This window comes from Triticum urartu, chromosome 7A (genome assembly GCF_056163025.1).
Source record: "Triticum urartu cultivar PI428250 chromosome 7A, HENAU_Tu73, whole genome shotgun sequence".
NCBI classification, from domain to species: domain Eukaryota; kingdom Viridiplantae; phylum Streptophyta; class Magnoliopsida; order Poales; family Poaceae; genus Triticum; species Triticum urartu.
In genome coordinates, this window is record NC_141879.1 from 262,050,715 (window position 1) to 262,067,846 (window position 17,132).

Sequence of the window (17,132 nt, forward strand, 5' to 3'; positions counted from 1 at the left end):
TCGGACGTGATGCCTATATACATGATCATACCTAGATATTCTCATAACTATGCTCAATTCTGTCAATTGCTCAACAGTAATTTGTTCACCCACCAAAAGTACTTGTGCTCTTGAGAGAAGCCACTAGTGAAACCTATGGCCCCCGGGTCTATCTTCCATCATATTAATCTTCTAATACTTAGTTATTTCCTTTGCCATTTATTTTACTTTGCATCTTTTATTTCTCTTTATCATAAAAATACCAAAAATATTATCCTATCATATCTATCAGATCTCACTCTCGTAAGTGACCTTGTAGGATTGACAACCCCTTATCGCGTTGGTTGTGAGGATTTATTTGTTTGTGTAGGTGCGAGGGACTCGTGCGCGGCCTCCTACTGGATTGATACCTTGGTTCTCAAAAACTGAGGGAAATACTTACGCTACTTTGTTGCATCACCCTTTCCTCTTCAAGGGAAAACCAACGCAGTGCTCAAGAGGTAGCAAGAAGGATTTCTGGCGCCGTTGCCGAGGAGGTTCACGCAAGACAAGTCAAGATTTGACTCCCGACAACGAGTCACTTGTGGCGCCGTTGCAAGTCAAGACATATCAAGTACCCATCACAAACCCTTATCTCCCGCATTACATTATTTGACATTTGCCTCTCGTTTTCCTCTCCCCCACTTCACCCTTACCGTTTTATTCGCCCTCTCTCTCCATCCCCCCTCTCTTTCTCTATTTGCCTCTTTTTGCCCCTTGCACTTTCTGCCGTTATGTCTGAAATTGAGGAAATTATTGTCGATATGGACAATAATAATATCATGAAAAATTCTGATGCTCCTGCTGAAGAACCCCCTATCTTACATACAAAAAAAATTCAGTATTGGTAGTGGTAATATTATTGGAAAAGGAGTTATCCAAGATTTCTTTACTTGTGCCGGTGCTTTGCCTTCTATGGGTAGTTCTATCCTTCATAGAACTAGTAGTCTTGCGGACGCTATCGCCTTGCTTGTAGTTGAACTTGAGAGACAATTTATGCACATGCATCCTTGCATACAAAGGATTTTCTTAGAATTTTTTAATATTGAGCATTCTTCTGTTAAGCGTGCCGCTACTATCTTTTTGGCTCATGAGTTTAGATTCATAATAAAAGAGGCCAAAGAAATCTTTGCGCATTATAGGGTGGACGCTTGCCGTCCTCCCATAGAGGCTGTCCTTTTTTATCAAGAAGAAATAATGTGTTTTCAATCTCTAGACTATGTTGCTTTCAATGAAAATCTTAGAAAAAGGGTTCCTACCAATGTTCTGGTTGATAGAATTTATGAACTTAATGATGATTTGGCTATTCGAAATAATGAACTAGGATATTCTCTTGAGTATAGGCTCACAAAGTTCTGTCAAAAGAATGCTTACAATGATGAATTGGTTGTGCAATACGAAGGGCCAAGAGAGGAACCTATACTCCCGAAGTTCATCTTGGGGACTTTTGTCCCATTAAATTTAGCCCTTTTGATTACTTTTGCTTGCCTCAAAGAAAACTTGCTGCCGAACGTAGAGAATATGGAATGAGTTTTAATGATCTATCTTATTATTATGGCAATACCTAGATCTATCCTTGCTTTTATGCCTAGCTAGGGGCGTTAAACGATAGCGCTTGTTGGGAGGCAACCCAATTTTATTTTTATTCCTTGCTTTCTACTCCTGTTTAATAATAAATAATTTATCTAGTATCTTTTTTGGTTGTGTTTTTTGTGTTTAATTAGTGTTTGTGCCAAGTAGAACCGTTGGGAAGACTTGGGGAATGTCTTTTTAATCTTGCTGTAAAAAAACAGAAACTTTAGCGCTCACGAGAATTGCTGCCATTTTTATTTGGAAAGTGATATTTAGTTAATTATTTTTGCAGATGATTAATAGATAAATTTATCACGTCCATCAATTTATTTTAGAATTTTGGGGGTTCCAGATCTTGCGTGAGCTACAGATTACTACAGACTGTTCTATTTTTGACAGATTCTGTTTTTCGTGCGTTGTTTGCTTATTTTGATGAATCTATGGCTAGTAAAATAGTTTATAAACCATATAGAAGTTGGAATACAGTAGGTTTAACACCAATATAAATAAATAATGAGTTCATTACAGTACCTTGAAGTGGTGTTTTGTTTTCTTTCATTAACGGAGCTCACGAGATTTTCTACTTTAAATTTTGTGTTGTGAAGTTTTCAAGTTTTGGGTAAAAGATTTGATGGATTATGGAACAAGGAGTGGAAAGAGTTTAAGCTTGGGGATGCCCATGGCAACCCAAGATAATCTAAGGACGCCTAAAATCCAAAGCTTGGGGATGCCCCGGAAGGCATCCCATCTTTCGTCTACTTCCATCGGTAACTTTATTTGGAGCTATATTTTTATTTACCACATGATATATGTTTTGCTTGGAGCGTATTGTATTATCTGAGTCTTTATTTGTTAGTTTTCCACAATCATCCTTGCTGTACACACCTTTCGAGATAGACACACATGATTCGGAAATTGTTAGAATACTCTATGTGCTTCACTTATATCTTTTGAGTTATATAGTTTTTGCTCTAGTGCTTCACTTATATCTTTTAGAGCACGTCGGTGGATTTGTTTTATAGAAACTATTGTTCTCTCATGCTTCACTTAGATTATTTTGAGAGTCCTACACAACAGCATGGTAATTTTCTTTAATTATGTTAGGCATTCAAGATTAATAAAAAATTTCTTATGAGTGTGTTGAATACTATGAGAAGTTTGATACTTGATAATTGTTTTGAGATATGGAGATGGTAATATTAGAGTCATGCTAGTCGAGTAGTTGTGAATTTGAGAAATACTTGTGTTAAAGTTTGTGATTCCCGTAGCATGCACGTATGGTGAACCGTTATGTGATGAAGTCGGAGCATGATTTATTTATTGATTGTCTTCCTTATTAGTGGCGGTCGGGGACGAGCGATGGTCTTTTCCTACCAATCTATCCCCCTAGGAGCATGCGCATAATACTTTGCTTTGATAACTTGTAGATTTTTGCAATAAGTATATGAGTTCTTTATGACTAAGGTTGAGTCCATGGATCATACGCACTTTTCTTCCTTCCAACATTGCTAGCCTCTCTAATTCCGCGCACCTTTCGCCGGTATCATACACCCACCATATACCTTCCTCAAAACAGCCACCATACCTACCTATCATGGCATTTCCATAGCCATTCCGAGATATATTGCCATGAAACTTTCCACTGTTCCGTTTACTATGACATGCTCCATCATTGTCATATTGCTTTGCATGATCATGTAGTTGACATTGTATTTGTGGCAAAGCCACCATTTATAATTCTTTCATACATGTCACTCTTGATTCATTGCATATCCCGGTACACCGCCGGAGGCATTCACATAGAGTCATATTTTGTTCTAAGTATCGAGTTGTAATTGTTGAGTTGTAAGTAAATAAAAGTGTGATGATCATCATTTTTAGAGCATTGTCCTAGTGAGGAAAGGATGATGGAGACTATGATTCCCCACAAGTCAGGATGAGACTCCTGATGAATAATAATAATAATAATAATAATAATAATAATAATAATAAGAGGCCAAAGAAGCCCAAATAAAAAAAGAGGCCATAAAAAGGCCCAAATAAAAAAATGAGAGAAAAAGAGAGAAGGGACAATGCTACTATCCTTTTACCATACTTGTGGTTCAAAGTAGCACAATGATCTTCATAGTAGAGAGTCTCCTATGTTATCACTTTAATATACTAGTGGGAATTTTTCATTATAGAGCTTGGCTTGTATATTCCAATGACGGGCTTTCTCAAAATGCCCTAGGTCTTCGTGAGCAAGCGCGTTGGATGCACACCCACTTAGTTCCTTTTGTTGAGCTTTCATATACTTATAGCTCTAGTGCATCCGTTGCATGGCAATCCCTACTCACTCACATTGATATCTATTGATGGGCATCTCCATAGCCCGTTCATACGCCTAGTTGATGTGAGACTATCTTCCCCTTTTTTGTCTCCTCCATAACCACCATTCTATTCCACCTAAAGTGCTATGTCCATGGCTCACGCACATGTATTGCATGAAGATTGAAAAAGTTTGAGAACACCAAAAGTATGAAACAATTGCTTGGCTTGTCATGGGGGTTGTGCATGATTTAAATACTTTGTGTGGTGAAGATAGAGCATAGCCAGACTATATGATTTTGTAGGGATAACTTTCTTTGGCCATGTTATTTTGAACAAACATAATTGCTTAGTTAGTATGCTTGAAGTATTATAATTTCTATGTTAATATTGAACTTTTGTCTTGAATCTTTCGGATCTGAATATTCATACCACAATTAAGAAGAATTACATTGAAATTATGCCAAGTAGTATTCCACATCAAAAATTCTGTTTTTATCATTTACCTACTCGAGGACGAGCAGGAATTAAGCTTGGGGATGCTTGATACATCTCCGTCGTATCTATAATTTTTGATTGTTCCATGCCAATATTATTCAACTTTCATATACTTTTTGGCAACTTTTTATACTATTTTTTATTGTTCCATGCTATATTATATTCTGGTTTGGACATTGTTGGGATTTATTATACACTTTTATATTATTTTTGGGACTAACCTATTAACCGAAGGCCCAGCCTAGAATTGCTGTTTTTTTGCCTATTTTACGGTTTCGCAGAAAAGGAATATCAAACGAAGTCCAAATGGAATGAAACCTTCGGGAACATGATTTTTGGAACGAACATGATCCAGAGGACTTGGACCCTACGTCAAGCAATCAACGAGGAAGGCACGAGGTAGGGGGCGCGCCTACCCCCCCAGGCACGCCCTCCACCCTCGTGGGCCCCCTGTTGCTCCACCGGCGTACCCCTTCCTCCTATATATACCTACGTACCCCCAAACTACCAGATACGGAGCCAAAACCCTAATTCCACCACTGTAACTTTCTGTATCCACGAGATCCCATCTTGGGGCCTTTTCCAGAGCTCCGCCGGAGGGGGCATCGATCATGGAGGGCTTCTACATCAACACCATAGCCCCTTCGGTGAAGTGTGAGTAATTTACTTCAGACCTACGGGTCCATAGTTATTAGCTAGATGGCTTCTTCTCTCTTTTTGGATCTCAATACAAAGTTCTCCCCCTCTCTTGTGGAGATCTATTCGATGTAATCTTCTTTTGCGGTGTGTTTGTTGAGACCGATGAATTGTGGGTTTATGATCAAGTTTATCTATCAACAATATTTGAATCTTCTATGAATTCTTTTATGTATGATTGGTTATCTTTGCAAGTCTCTTCGAATTATAAGTTTGGTTTGGCCTACTAGATTGTTCTTTCTTGCAATGGGAGAAGTGCTTAGCTTTGGGTTCAATCTTGCGGTGTCCTTTCCCAGTGACAGTAGGGGTAGCAAGGCACGTATTGTATTGTTGCCATAGAGGATAACAAGATGGGGTTTATATCATATTGCATGAGTTTATCCCTCTACATCATGTCATCTTGCTTAAAGCGTTACTCTGTTCTCTTGAACTTAATACTCTAGATGCATGCTAGATAGAGGTCAATGTGTGGAGTAATAGTAGTAGATGCAGGCAGGAGTCGGTCTACTTGTCTCGGACATGATGCCTATATACATGATCATACCTAGATATTCTCTTAACTATGCTCAATTCTGTCAATTGCTCAACAGTAATTTGTTCACCCACCGTAAATACTTATGCTCTTGAGAGAAGCCACTAGTGAAACCTATGGCCCCCGGGTCTATCTTCCATCATATTAATCTTCTAATATTTAGTTATTTCCTTTGTCATTTATTTTACTTTGCATCTTTTATTTCTCTTTATCATAAAAATACCAAAAATATTATCCTATCATATCTATCAGATCTCACTCTCGTAAGTGACCGTGTAGGGATTGACAACCCCTTATCGCGTTGGTTGCGAGGATTTATTTGTTTGTGTAGGTGCGAGGGACTCGTGCACGGCCTCTTACTGTATTGATACCTTGGTTCTCAAAAATTGATGGAAATACTTACGCTACTTTGTCGCATCACCCTTTCCTCTTCAACGGAAAACCAACGCAGTGCTCAAGAGGTAGCAAAGGGCAAGATAACTCATGAAGAAGATTGTTAGGGAGGAGAAAACTGATTTAACCAGTTGCAGTCTTCCATCATAAGAAACTAAGGTGGAGCATCCATCTATTCTTCTTTCAATTGTTTGTAGCATAGGGCTGAAATCTTCAATCCTGAGTTTGTTAATGCTTAGTGGAAGACCCTGATAGGGGAAAGGAAAAGATCCTTCCTTGCACTGAAGAATATTGAAGATGGATTGCATTTTTGGTGTGCCACATTGATTGGAATCACAATTGACTTGTTGTAGTTGACTTTGAGTCCGGTTTGTGTAGCAAAGTGTGAGAGCGGGCTTTTAATTTGCATCAGTTGCCTTTTTCAGCAGGGAGGACTTGAATAGTGTCATCAACATATTGGATAATTGGAAAATCAGGGAAACTGCTCACTTGCAGTGCGGGAGATAAAATCCTAGCTCCCATGGCCTCATTAATGATGGATTGTAATAGGTTAGCAGCCAGCACAAAGAGCAAGGGTGAGAGTGGGTCCCCTTGCCTCACACCTCTTTTGCAATGGAAAATTTTCCCAGGTATTCCATTCAGTAACACTACATAGGTCCAAGATTTGAAAATCATATCAATCCACCTTATCCATCTATCTCCAAAATCCCTGGCCTTCAGAATATCCAAAATAGTTTGGTGCTCAGTTAAGTCAAAAGCCTTTTCAAAGTCCAATCTCAAGATGATAATTTCTTCCTTAGAGTGATGGCATTGGTGAAGATACTTAAATGCCCATGCTAAACACTCCAGAATTGTTCGTGATTTGATGAATTCATATTGATTAATATGAACAAGTTTGAGGATGACAGTCTGCAGCCTGTTAGCCAAGAGCTTTGTGATGATCTTGATAGAAAATTTAAGGAGCGATATTGGCCTGAAGTCTCCTGTGAGCATGGGATTATTTTTTGGGGGAATTAGAGTGATATATGAGGAGTTGATGCTCTGCAAATTAACATTCCCTCATAGAAGTCCTTGATCAGATCATAAAAATTCTCAACAATGATATTCCAACAAGACTTGATGAAAGCTCCATTAAATCCATCTGGCCCAGGTGCCTTATGTTGGAAATATGCCCTAGAGGCAATAATAAAATGGTTATTATTATATTTCCTTGTTCATGATAATTGTCTATTGTTCATGCTATAATTGTGTTATCCGGAAATTGTAATACATGTGTGAATACATAGACCACAACATGTCCCTAGTGAGCCTCTAGTTGACTAGCTCGTTGATCAATAGATGGTTACGGTTTCCTGACCGTGGACATTGGATGTCGTTGATAATGGGATCACATCATTAGGAGAATGATGTGATGGATAAGACCCAGTCCTGAGCATAGCACAAGATCGTGTAGTCCGTTTGCTAATGCTTTTCTAATGTCAAGTATCATTTCCTTAGACCATGAGATTGTGCAACTTTTGGATACCGTAGGAATGCTTTGGGTGTGCCAAATGTCACAACGTAACTGGGTGGCTATAAAGGCACACTACGGGTATCTCTAGAAGTGTCTGTTGAGTTGGCACGAATCGAGACTGGGATTTGTCACTCCATGTGACGGAGAGGTATCTTTGGGCCCACTCGGTAAGACATCATCATAATGAGCTCAATGTGACCAAGGAGTTGATCACGGGATGATGTGTTACGGAACGTGTAAAGAGACTTGCCGGTAACGAGATTGAACAAGGTATAGGGATACCGACGATCGAATCTCGGGCAAGTATCATACTGGTAGACAAAGGGAATTGTATACGGGATTGATTGAATCCCCGACATCGTGGTTCATCCGATGAGATCATCGTGGAACAGGTGGGAACCAACATGGTTATCCAGATCCCGCTGTTGGTTATTGGCCGGAGAGATGTCTCGGTCATGTCTGCATGATTCCCGAACCCGTAGGGTCTACACACTTAAGGTTCGGTGGTGCTAGAGTTGTTATGGGAAATAGTATGCAGTTACCGAATGTTGATTGGAGTCCCGGATGAGATTCTGTATGTCACGAGGAGTTCCGGAATGGTCCGGAGGTGAAGATTTATATATGGGAAGTCATCATATGGTCACCGGAAGTGTACGGGGGTTTATCGGTATTGTACCGGGACCACCGAAGGGGTTCCGGGGGTCCACCTTCCCCGGAGGGCCCTATGGGCTGTATGTGGAAGGGAACCAGCCCCTAAGTGGGCTGGGTGCCATCCCCCCTAGGGCCCATGCGCCTAGGGTTGGGGGAACCCTAAAGGGGGCGCCCCCCTTGGCTTGGGGGGCAAGCCCCCTCCCCCTTCGCCCTATAAATAGAGGGGTGGAGGGAGGGCAGCAGTGAAGGAAATATGCCCTAGAGGCAATAATAAAGTTATAATTTATTTCCTCATGTCATGATAAATGTTTATTATTCATGCTAGAATTTTATTAACCGGAAACATAATACATGTGTGAATACATAGAAAAACATAGTGTCACTAGTATGCCTCTACTTGACTGGCTCGTTGATCAAAGATGGTTATGTTTCCTAACCATAGACATGAGTTGTCATTTGATAAACGGGATCACATCATTAGGAGAATGATGTGATTGACTTGACCCATTCCGTTAGCTTAGCACTTGATCATTTTGGTTTACTGCTATTGCTTTCTTCATGACTTATACATGTTCCTATGACTATGAGATTATGCAACTCCCGATTAACGGAGGAACACTTTGTGTGCTACCAAACGTCACAACATAACTGGGTGATTATAAAGGTGCTCTGCAGGTGTCTCTGATGGTACTTGTTGAGTTGGCATATATCAGGATTAGGATTTGTCACTCCGATTGTCGGAGAGGTATCTCTGGGCCCTCTCGGTATTGCACATCACTATAAGCCTTGCAAGCATTGTGACTAATGAATTAGTTGCGGGATGATGCATTAGGGAACGAGTAAAGAGACTTGCCGGTAACGAGACTGAACTAGGTACTGAGATACCGACGATCCAATCTCGAGCAAGTAACATACCGATGACAAAGGGAACAACGTATGTTGCTATGCGGTTCGACCGATAAAGATCTTCGTAGAATATGTAGGAGCCAATATGGGCATCCAGGTTCCGCTATTGGTTATTGACCAGAGAAATGTCTCGGTCATGTCTACATAGTTCTCGAACCCGTAGGGTCCGCACGCTTAATGTTCATTGACAATATAGTATTTATGAGTTATGTATGTTGGTGACCGAATGTTGTTTGGAGTTCCAGATAAGATCACGGACATGACGAGGAACTCCGGAATGGTCCAAAGATAAAGTTTGATATATGGGATAATAGTGTTTGGTCTCCGGAAGGGTTCTGGAATTCACCGGAAGGGGTTCCGGATGTTTCCCGAAATGTTTGGGTACAAGAACACTTTATTTGGGCCAAAGGGGAAAGCCCACAAGGTTTTTGGAAAGCGCAAAAGGAAGTTTTGCGGAGTCCAGGGGCCAGACGCCAGGGTCCTTGGCGTCTGGGTGCAGACGCCGGGAACCCTGGCGTCTGGCCCTGGAGTCCGAGAAGGACTCTTGCCTTTCGGGTGAAACCGACTTTGTGGAGGCTTTTACTCCAAGTTTCGACCCCAAGGCTCAACATATAAATAGAGGGGTAGGGCTAGCACCCAAGACACATCAAGAAACACCAAGCCGTGTGCCGGCAACCCCGTCCCCTCTAGTTTATCCTCCGTCATAGTTTTTGTAGTGCTTAGGCGAAGCCCTGCGAAGATTGTTCCTCTCTCCCTCTCTCCGTTCCCCTTCTCTTTTTCTATTTGCCTTTTTTCCGTTTCTTGTTTGCTTGCGTGTTGGATTGCTTGCTTGTCACGATGGCTCAAGATAATATTAAACTGTGTGACTTTACCAATACCAACAATAATGATTTTATTAGCACTCCGATTGCTCCTCTTACCGATGCTGAATCTTGTGAAATTAATGCTGCTTTGCTGAATCTTGTCATGAAAGATCCGTTTTCTCGCCTTCCTAGTGAAGATGCCGCTACCCATCTAAACAACTTTGTTGATTTGTGTGATATGCAAAAGAACAAAGATGTGGATAATGATATCGTTAAATTGAAGCTATTTCCGTTTTTGCTTAGAGATCGTGCTAAAGCTTGGCTTTCGTCTTTGCCTAAAAATAGTATTGATTCATGGAATAAGTGCAAAGATGCTTTTATCTCTAAGTATTTTCCTCCCGCTAAGATCATCTCCCTTAGAAACGATATTATGAATTTTAAGAAACTTGATCATGAACATGTGTTCACAATCTTGGGAGAGGATGAAATTAATGATACGTAATTGCCCTACACATGGTTTGAATCTTTGGATGATTATACAGATTTTTTATGCCGGATTGAATTTTGCTTCTAGAAATCTTTTAGATCAGCCACGGGAGGCACTTTTATGGAAATCACTTTAGGAGAAACTACCAAACTCCTAGATAATATTATGGTTAATTATTCTCAATGGCACACCGAAAGATCTACTAGTAAAAAAGTGCATGCAATTGAAGAGATCAATGTTTTGAGTGGAAAGATGGATGAACTTATGAAATTGTTTGCTAAAAAGAGTGCTCCTACTGAACCTAATGATATGCCTTTGTCTACCTTGATTGAGAATAATAATGAATCTATGGATGTGAATTTTGTTGGTAGGAACAATTATGGTAATAACGCGTATAGAGGCAATTTCAATTCTAGGTCGTTTCCTAGTAATTCCTCTAATAATTATGGTAATTCCTACAACAATTCTTATGGAAATTATAATAAGATGCCCTCTGATTTTGAATCTAATATTAAAGAATTTATTACTCCGCAAAAGAGTTTCAATGCTTTGATTGAAGAAAAATTGCTTAAGATTGATGAGTTGGCTAGGAACGTTGATAGAATTTCTCTTGTTGTTGATTCTTTGAAACTTAGATCTATTCCACCTAAGCATGATATCAATGAGTCTCTCAAAGCCATCAGAATATCCATTGATGAGTGCAAAGAAAGAACCGCTAGGATGCGTGCTAAGAAAGATTGTTTTGTGAAAGCGTGTTCTTCTACTTTTTATGAAAATAAGGATGAAGATCTCTATTAAATCTTTGTTTTGCAATATGAATCTTGATAATGATGGGGCTGAATATGAGCCACCTTTACCTAGAAGGCGTTCCAAAATTCGGAGTCTTTAGATCTTGATGCTAAAATTGTTAAAAGTGGGATTGAGGAGATTAAAACGTTAACTATCAATGAACCCACTATTTTGGATTTCAAGGAATTTAATTATGATAATTTTTGTTTGATAGATTGTATTTCCTTGTTGCAATCCGTGCTAAATTCTCCTCATGCTTATAGTCAAAATAAGGCTTTTACTAAACATATCGTTGATGCTTTGATGCAATCTTATGAAGAAAAACTTTAGTTGGAAGTTTCTATCCCTAGAAAACTTTATGATTAGTGGGAACCTACAATAAAAATTAAAATTAAAGATCATGAATGTTATGCTTTGTATGATTTGGGTGCTAGTGTTTCCATGATTCCAAAAACTTTGTGTGATTTCCTAGGTTTCCGTGATTTTCATCATTGTTCTTTAAACTTGCAACTTGCGGATTCCACTATTAAGAAACCTATGGGAAGAATTAATGATGTTCTTATTGTTGCATATAGGAACTATGTGCCCGTAGATTTCATTTTTCTTGACATAGATTGCAATCCTTCATGTCCTATTATTCTTGATAGGCCTTTCCTTAGAACGATTGGTGCAATTATTGATATGAAGGAAGGGAAAATTAAATTCCAATTTCCATTAAGGAAAGGCATGGAAGACTTCCCTACAAAGAAAATTAAATTACCATATGAATCTATTATGAGAGCCACTTATGGATTGCCTACCAAAGATGGCAATACCTAGATCAATTCTTGCTTTTATGCCTAGCTAGGGGCGTTAAACGATAGCGCTTATTGGGAGGCAACCCAATTTTATTTTTATTCCTTGCTTTTTGCTCCTGTTTAGTAATAAATAATTTATCTAGCCTATGTTTTGGTTGTATTTTTGTGTTTAATTAGTGTTTGCGCCAAGTAGAACCGTTGGGAAGACTTGAGGAAAGTCTTTTTGATCTTGCCATAAAAAACAGAAACTTTAGCGCTCACGAGAATTGCTGCCATTTTTTTACAGGAGAGTGCTATTTAGTTAATTCTTTTTGCAGATGATTAATAGGTAAATTCCTCACGTCCAGAAATTTATTTTAGAATTTTTTGGGTTCCAGAACTTGTGTTAGCTACAGATTACTACAGATTGTTCTGTTTTTGAGAGTTTCTATTTTTCATGTGCTGTTTGCTTATTTTGATGAATCTATGGCTAGTAAACGACTTTATAAACCATAGAGAAGTTGGAATAAAGTAGGTTTAACACCAATATAAATCAAGAATGAGTTCATTACAGTACCTTGAAGTGGTGTTTTGTTTTCTTTCGCTAACGGAGCTCACGAGATTTTCTATTTTCTATTTTGAGTTTTGTGTTGTGAAGTTTTCAAGTTTTGGGTAAAGATTTGATGGATTATGGAACAAGGAGTGGCAAGAGCCTAAGCTTGGGGATGCCCATGGCACCCCAAGGTAAAACTCAAGGACACCAAAAAGCCTAAGCTTGGGGATGAAGGAAATATGCCCTAGAGGCAATAATAAAGTTATTATTTATTTCCTTATTTCATGATAAATGTTTATTATTCATGCTAGAATTGTATTAACCGGAAATATAATACATGTGTGAATACATAGACAAACATAGTGTCACTAGTATGCCTCTATTTGACTAGCTCATTGATCAAAGATGGTTAAGTTTCCTAACCATAGACATGAGTTGTTATTTGATCAATGGGATCACATCATTAGGAGAATGATGTGATTGACTTGACCCATTCCATTAGCTTAGCACTTGATCGTTTGTTTACTGCTATTGCTTTCTTCATGACTTATACATGTTCTTATGACGATGAGATTATGCAACTCCCGAATACCGGAGCAACACTTTGTGTGCTACCAAACGTCACAACGTAACTGGGTGATTATAAAGGTGCTCTACAGGTGTCTCCGACGGTACTTGTTGAGTTGGCATAGATCAAGATTAGGATTTGTCACTCCGATTGTCGGAGAGGTATCTCTGGGCCCTCTCGGTAATACACATCACTATAAGCCTTGCAAGCATGATAACTAATGAGTTAGTTACGGGGTGATGTATTACGGAACGAGTAAAGAGACTTGCCGGTAAGGAGATTGAACTAGGTATTGGATACCGACGATCGAATCTCGGGCAAGTAACATACCGATGACAAAGAGAACAACGTATAGTGTTGTGCGGTTTGACCGATAAAGATCTTTGTAGAATATGTAGGAACCAATATGAGCATCCAGGTTCTGCTATTGGCTATTGACCGGAGACATGTCTCGATCATGTCTACATAGTTCTCGAACCCGTAGGGTCCGCACGCTTAAAGTTCTATGACAGTTATATTATGAGTTTATGTGTTTTGATGTACCGAAGGAAGTTCGGAGTCCCGGATGTGATCACGGACATGACAAGGAGTCTCGAAATGGTCGAGACATAAAGATTGATATATTGGAAGCCTATATTTGGATATCGGAAGTGTTTCGGGTGAAATCGGGATTTTACCGGAGTACCGGGGGTTACCGGACCCCCCCGGGGGGGTTTAATGGGCCAAGATGGGCCTTAGTGGAGAAGAGGAGGGGCGGCCAGGGCAGGCCGCGCGCCCCCTCTCCCTCTAGTCCGAATTGGACTAGGAGGGGGGCGACGCCCCCCTTTCCTTCCTCTCTCCATCCGCCTTCCCCCTTCTCCTACTCCAACTAGGAAAGGAGGGAGTCCTACTCCGATGGGAGTAGGACTCCTCCCTGGCGCGCCTCCTCCTGGCCGGCCACCTCTCCCCCCTTGCTCCTTTATATACGAGAGCAGGGGGCACCTCTAGACACAATTTAATCACATAGATCTCTCCAGCCGTGTGCGGTGCCCCCCTCCACCATAATCCACCTCAGTCATACTGTAGCGGTGTTTAGGGGAAGCCCTGTTGCGATAGCTTCATCAACATCGTCACCACTGTTGGGGAACGTAGCATAAATTCAAAATTTTCCTACGTGTCACCAAGATCTATCTATGGAGTCATCTAGCAACGAGGGAGGAGTGGATCTACATACCCTTGTAGATCGCGCGTGGAAGCGTTCAAGAGAACGGGGTTGATGGAGTCGTACTCGTCGTGATCCAAATCACCGATGATCCTAGTGCCGAACGGACGGCACCTCCGCATTCAACACAAGTACGGAGCAGCGACGTCTCCTCCTTCTTGATACAGCAAGGGTGGAGGAGAGGTTAATGGAGATCCAGTAGCACGACGGCGTGGTGGTGGAAGTAGCGGGATTCCAACAGGGCTTCGCCAAGCGCTGCGGGAGGAGGGAGATGTGTCACGGGAGGGAGAGGGAGGCGCCAGGTCTTGGGTATGGTTGCCCTCCCTTCCCCCCACTATATATAGGGCCAAGGGAGAGGGGGAGGGCGCAGCCTTGCCCCTTCCTCCAAGGAAGGGTGCGGCCAAGGGGGGGAGGAGTCCATCCTCCCCAAGGCACCTCGGAGGTGCCTTCCCCCTTTAGGACTCTCCCCTCCTCTTGTCCCTTTGGCGCATGGGCCTCTAGGGGCTGGTGCCCTTGGCCCATGTAGGCCAAGGAGCACCCCCTACAGCCCATGTGACCCCCGGGGCAGGTGGCCCCACCCGGTGGACCCCCCCGGGACCCTTCCGGTGGTCCCGGTACAATACCGGTGACCCCGGAACTTGTCCTGATGGCCAAAATAGCACTTCCTATAAATAATTCTTTACCTTCGGACCATTCCGTAACTCCTCGTGACGTCCGGAATCTCATCCGGGACTCCGAACAACTTTTGGGTTACCGCATACTAATATCTCTATAACCCTAGCGTCACCGAACCTTAAGTGTGTAGACCCTACGGGTTCGGGAGACATGCAGACATGACCGAGATGACTCTCCGGTCAATAACCAACAGCGGGATCTGGATACCCATGTTGGCTCCCACATGTTCCACGATGATCTCATTGGATGAACCACGATGTCAAGGACTTAATCAATCCCGTATACAATTCCCTTTGTCTATCGGTACGATACTTGCCCGAGATTCGATCGTCGGTATCCCGATACCTTGTTCAATCTCGTTACCGGCAAGTCTCTTTACTCGTTCCGTAACACATCATCCCATGATCAACTCCTTGATCACATTGTGCACATTATGATGATGTCCTACCGAGTGGGCCCAGAGATACCTCTCCGTTTACACGGAGTGACAAATCCCAGTCTCGATTCGTGCCAACCCAACAGACACTTTCGGAGATACCCGTAGTGTACCTTTATAGCCACCCAGTTACGTTGTGACGTTTGGCACACCCAAAGCACTCCTACGGTATCCGGGAGTTGCACAATCTCATGGTCTAAGGAAATGATACTTGACATTAGAAAAGCTTTAGCATACGAACTACACGATCTAGTGCTATGCTTAGGATTGGGTCTTGTCCATCACATCATTCTTCTAATGATGTGATCCCGTTATCAATGACATCCAATGTCCATGGTCAGGAAACCACAACCATCTATTGATCAACGAGCTAGTCAACTAGACGCTTACTAGGGACATGGTGTTGTCTATGTATCCACACATGTATCTGAGTTTCCTATCAATACAATTCTAGCATGGATAATAAACGATTATCATGAACAAGGAAATATAATAATAACTAATTTATTATTGCCTCTAGGGCATATTTCCAACAGTCTCCCACTTGCACTAGAGTCAATAATCCAGTTCACATCGATATGTGATTAACACTCAAGGTCACATCCCCATGTGACTAACACCCAAAGAGTTTACTAGAGTCAATAATCTAGTTCACATTACCATGTGATTAACACTCGATGAGTTCTGGGTTTGAACATGTTATGCTTGTGAGAGATGTTATAGTCAACGGGTCTGAATCTTTCAGATCCGTATGTACTTTGCAAATCTCTATGTCATCTTGTAGATGCAGCTACTACGCTATATTTGGAGCCATTTCAAATAACTGTTCTACTATACGAATCCAGTTTACTACTCAGAATAATCTGGATTAGTGTCAAAGTTTGCATCGGCGTAACCCTTTACGACGAACTCTTTTACCACCTCCATAATCGAGAAAATTCCTTAGCCCACTAGTTACTAAGGATAACTTTGACTGCTGTCCTGTGATCCATTCTTAGATCACTCTTGTACCCCTTGACTGACTCATGGCAAGGCACATTTCAGGTGCGGTACACAGCATAGCATACTGTAGAGCCTATGTCTTAAGCATAGGGGATGACCTTCGTCCTTTCTCTCTATTCTGCCGTGGTCGAGCTTTAAGTCTTAACTTCATACCTTACAACTCAGGCAAGAACTCATTCTTTGACTGATCCATCTTGAACACCTTCAAGATCATGTCAAGGTATGTGCTCATTTGAAAGTACCATTAAGTGTTTCGATCTATCCTTATAGATCTTGATGCTCAATGTTCAAGTAGCTTAATCCAGGCTTTCCATTGAAAAACACTTTCCAAATAACCCTATATGCTTTCCAAAAATTCTACGTCATTTCTGATCCATAATATGTCAACAACATATACTCATCAGAAATTCTATAGTGCTCCCACTCACTTCTTTGGAAATACAAGTTTCTCATAAACTTTGTATAAACCCAAAATCTTTGATCATCTCATAAAAGCGTACATTCCAACTCCGAGATGCTTACTCCAGTCCTTAGAAGGATAGCTGGAGCTTTGCATACTTATTAGCATCTTTCAGGATTGACAAAACCTTCTGGTTGTATCACATACAACCTTTCCTCAAGAAAATCGTCGAGAAACAATGTTTTGACATCCTATCTGCAAGATTTCATAAATAATGCAGTAATCGCTAATATAATTCCAACAGACTCTTAGCATCGCTACGAGTGAGAAAGTCTCACCGTAGTCAACTCCTTGAA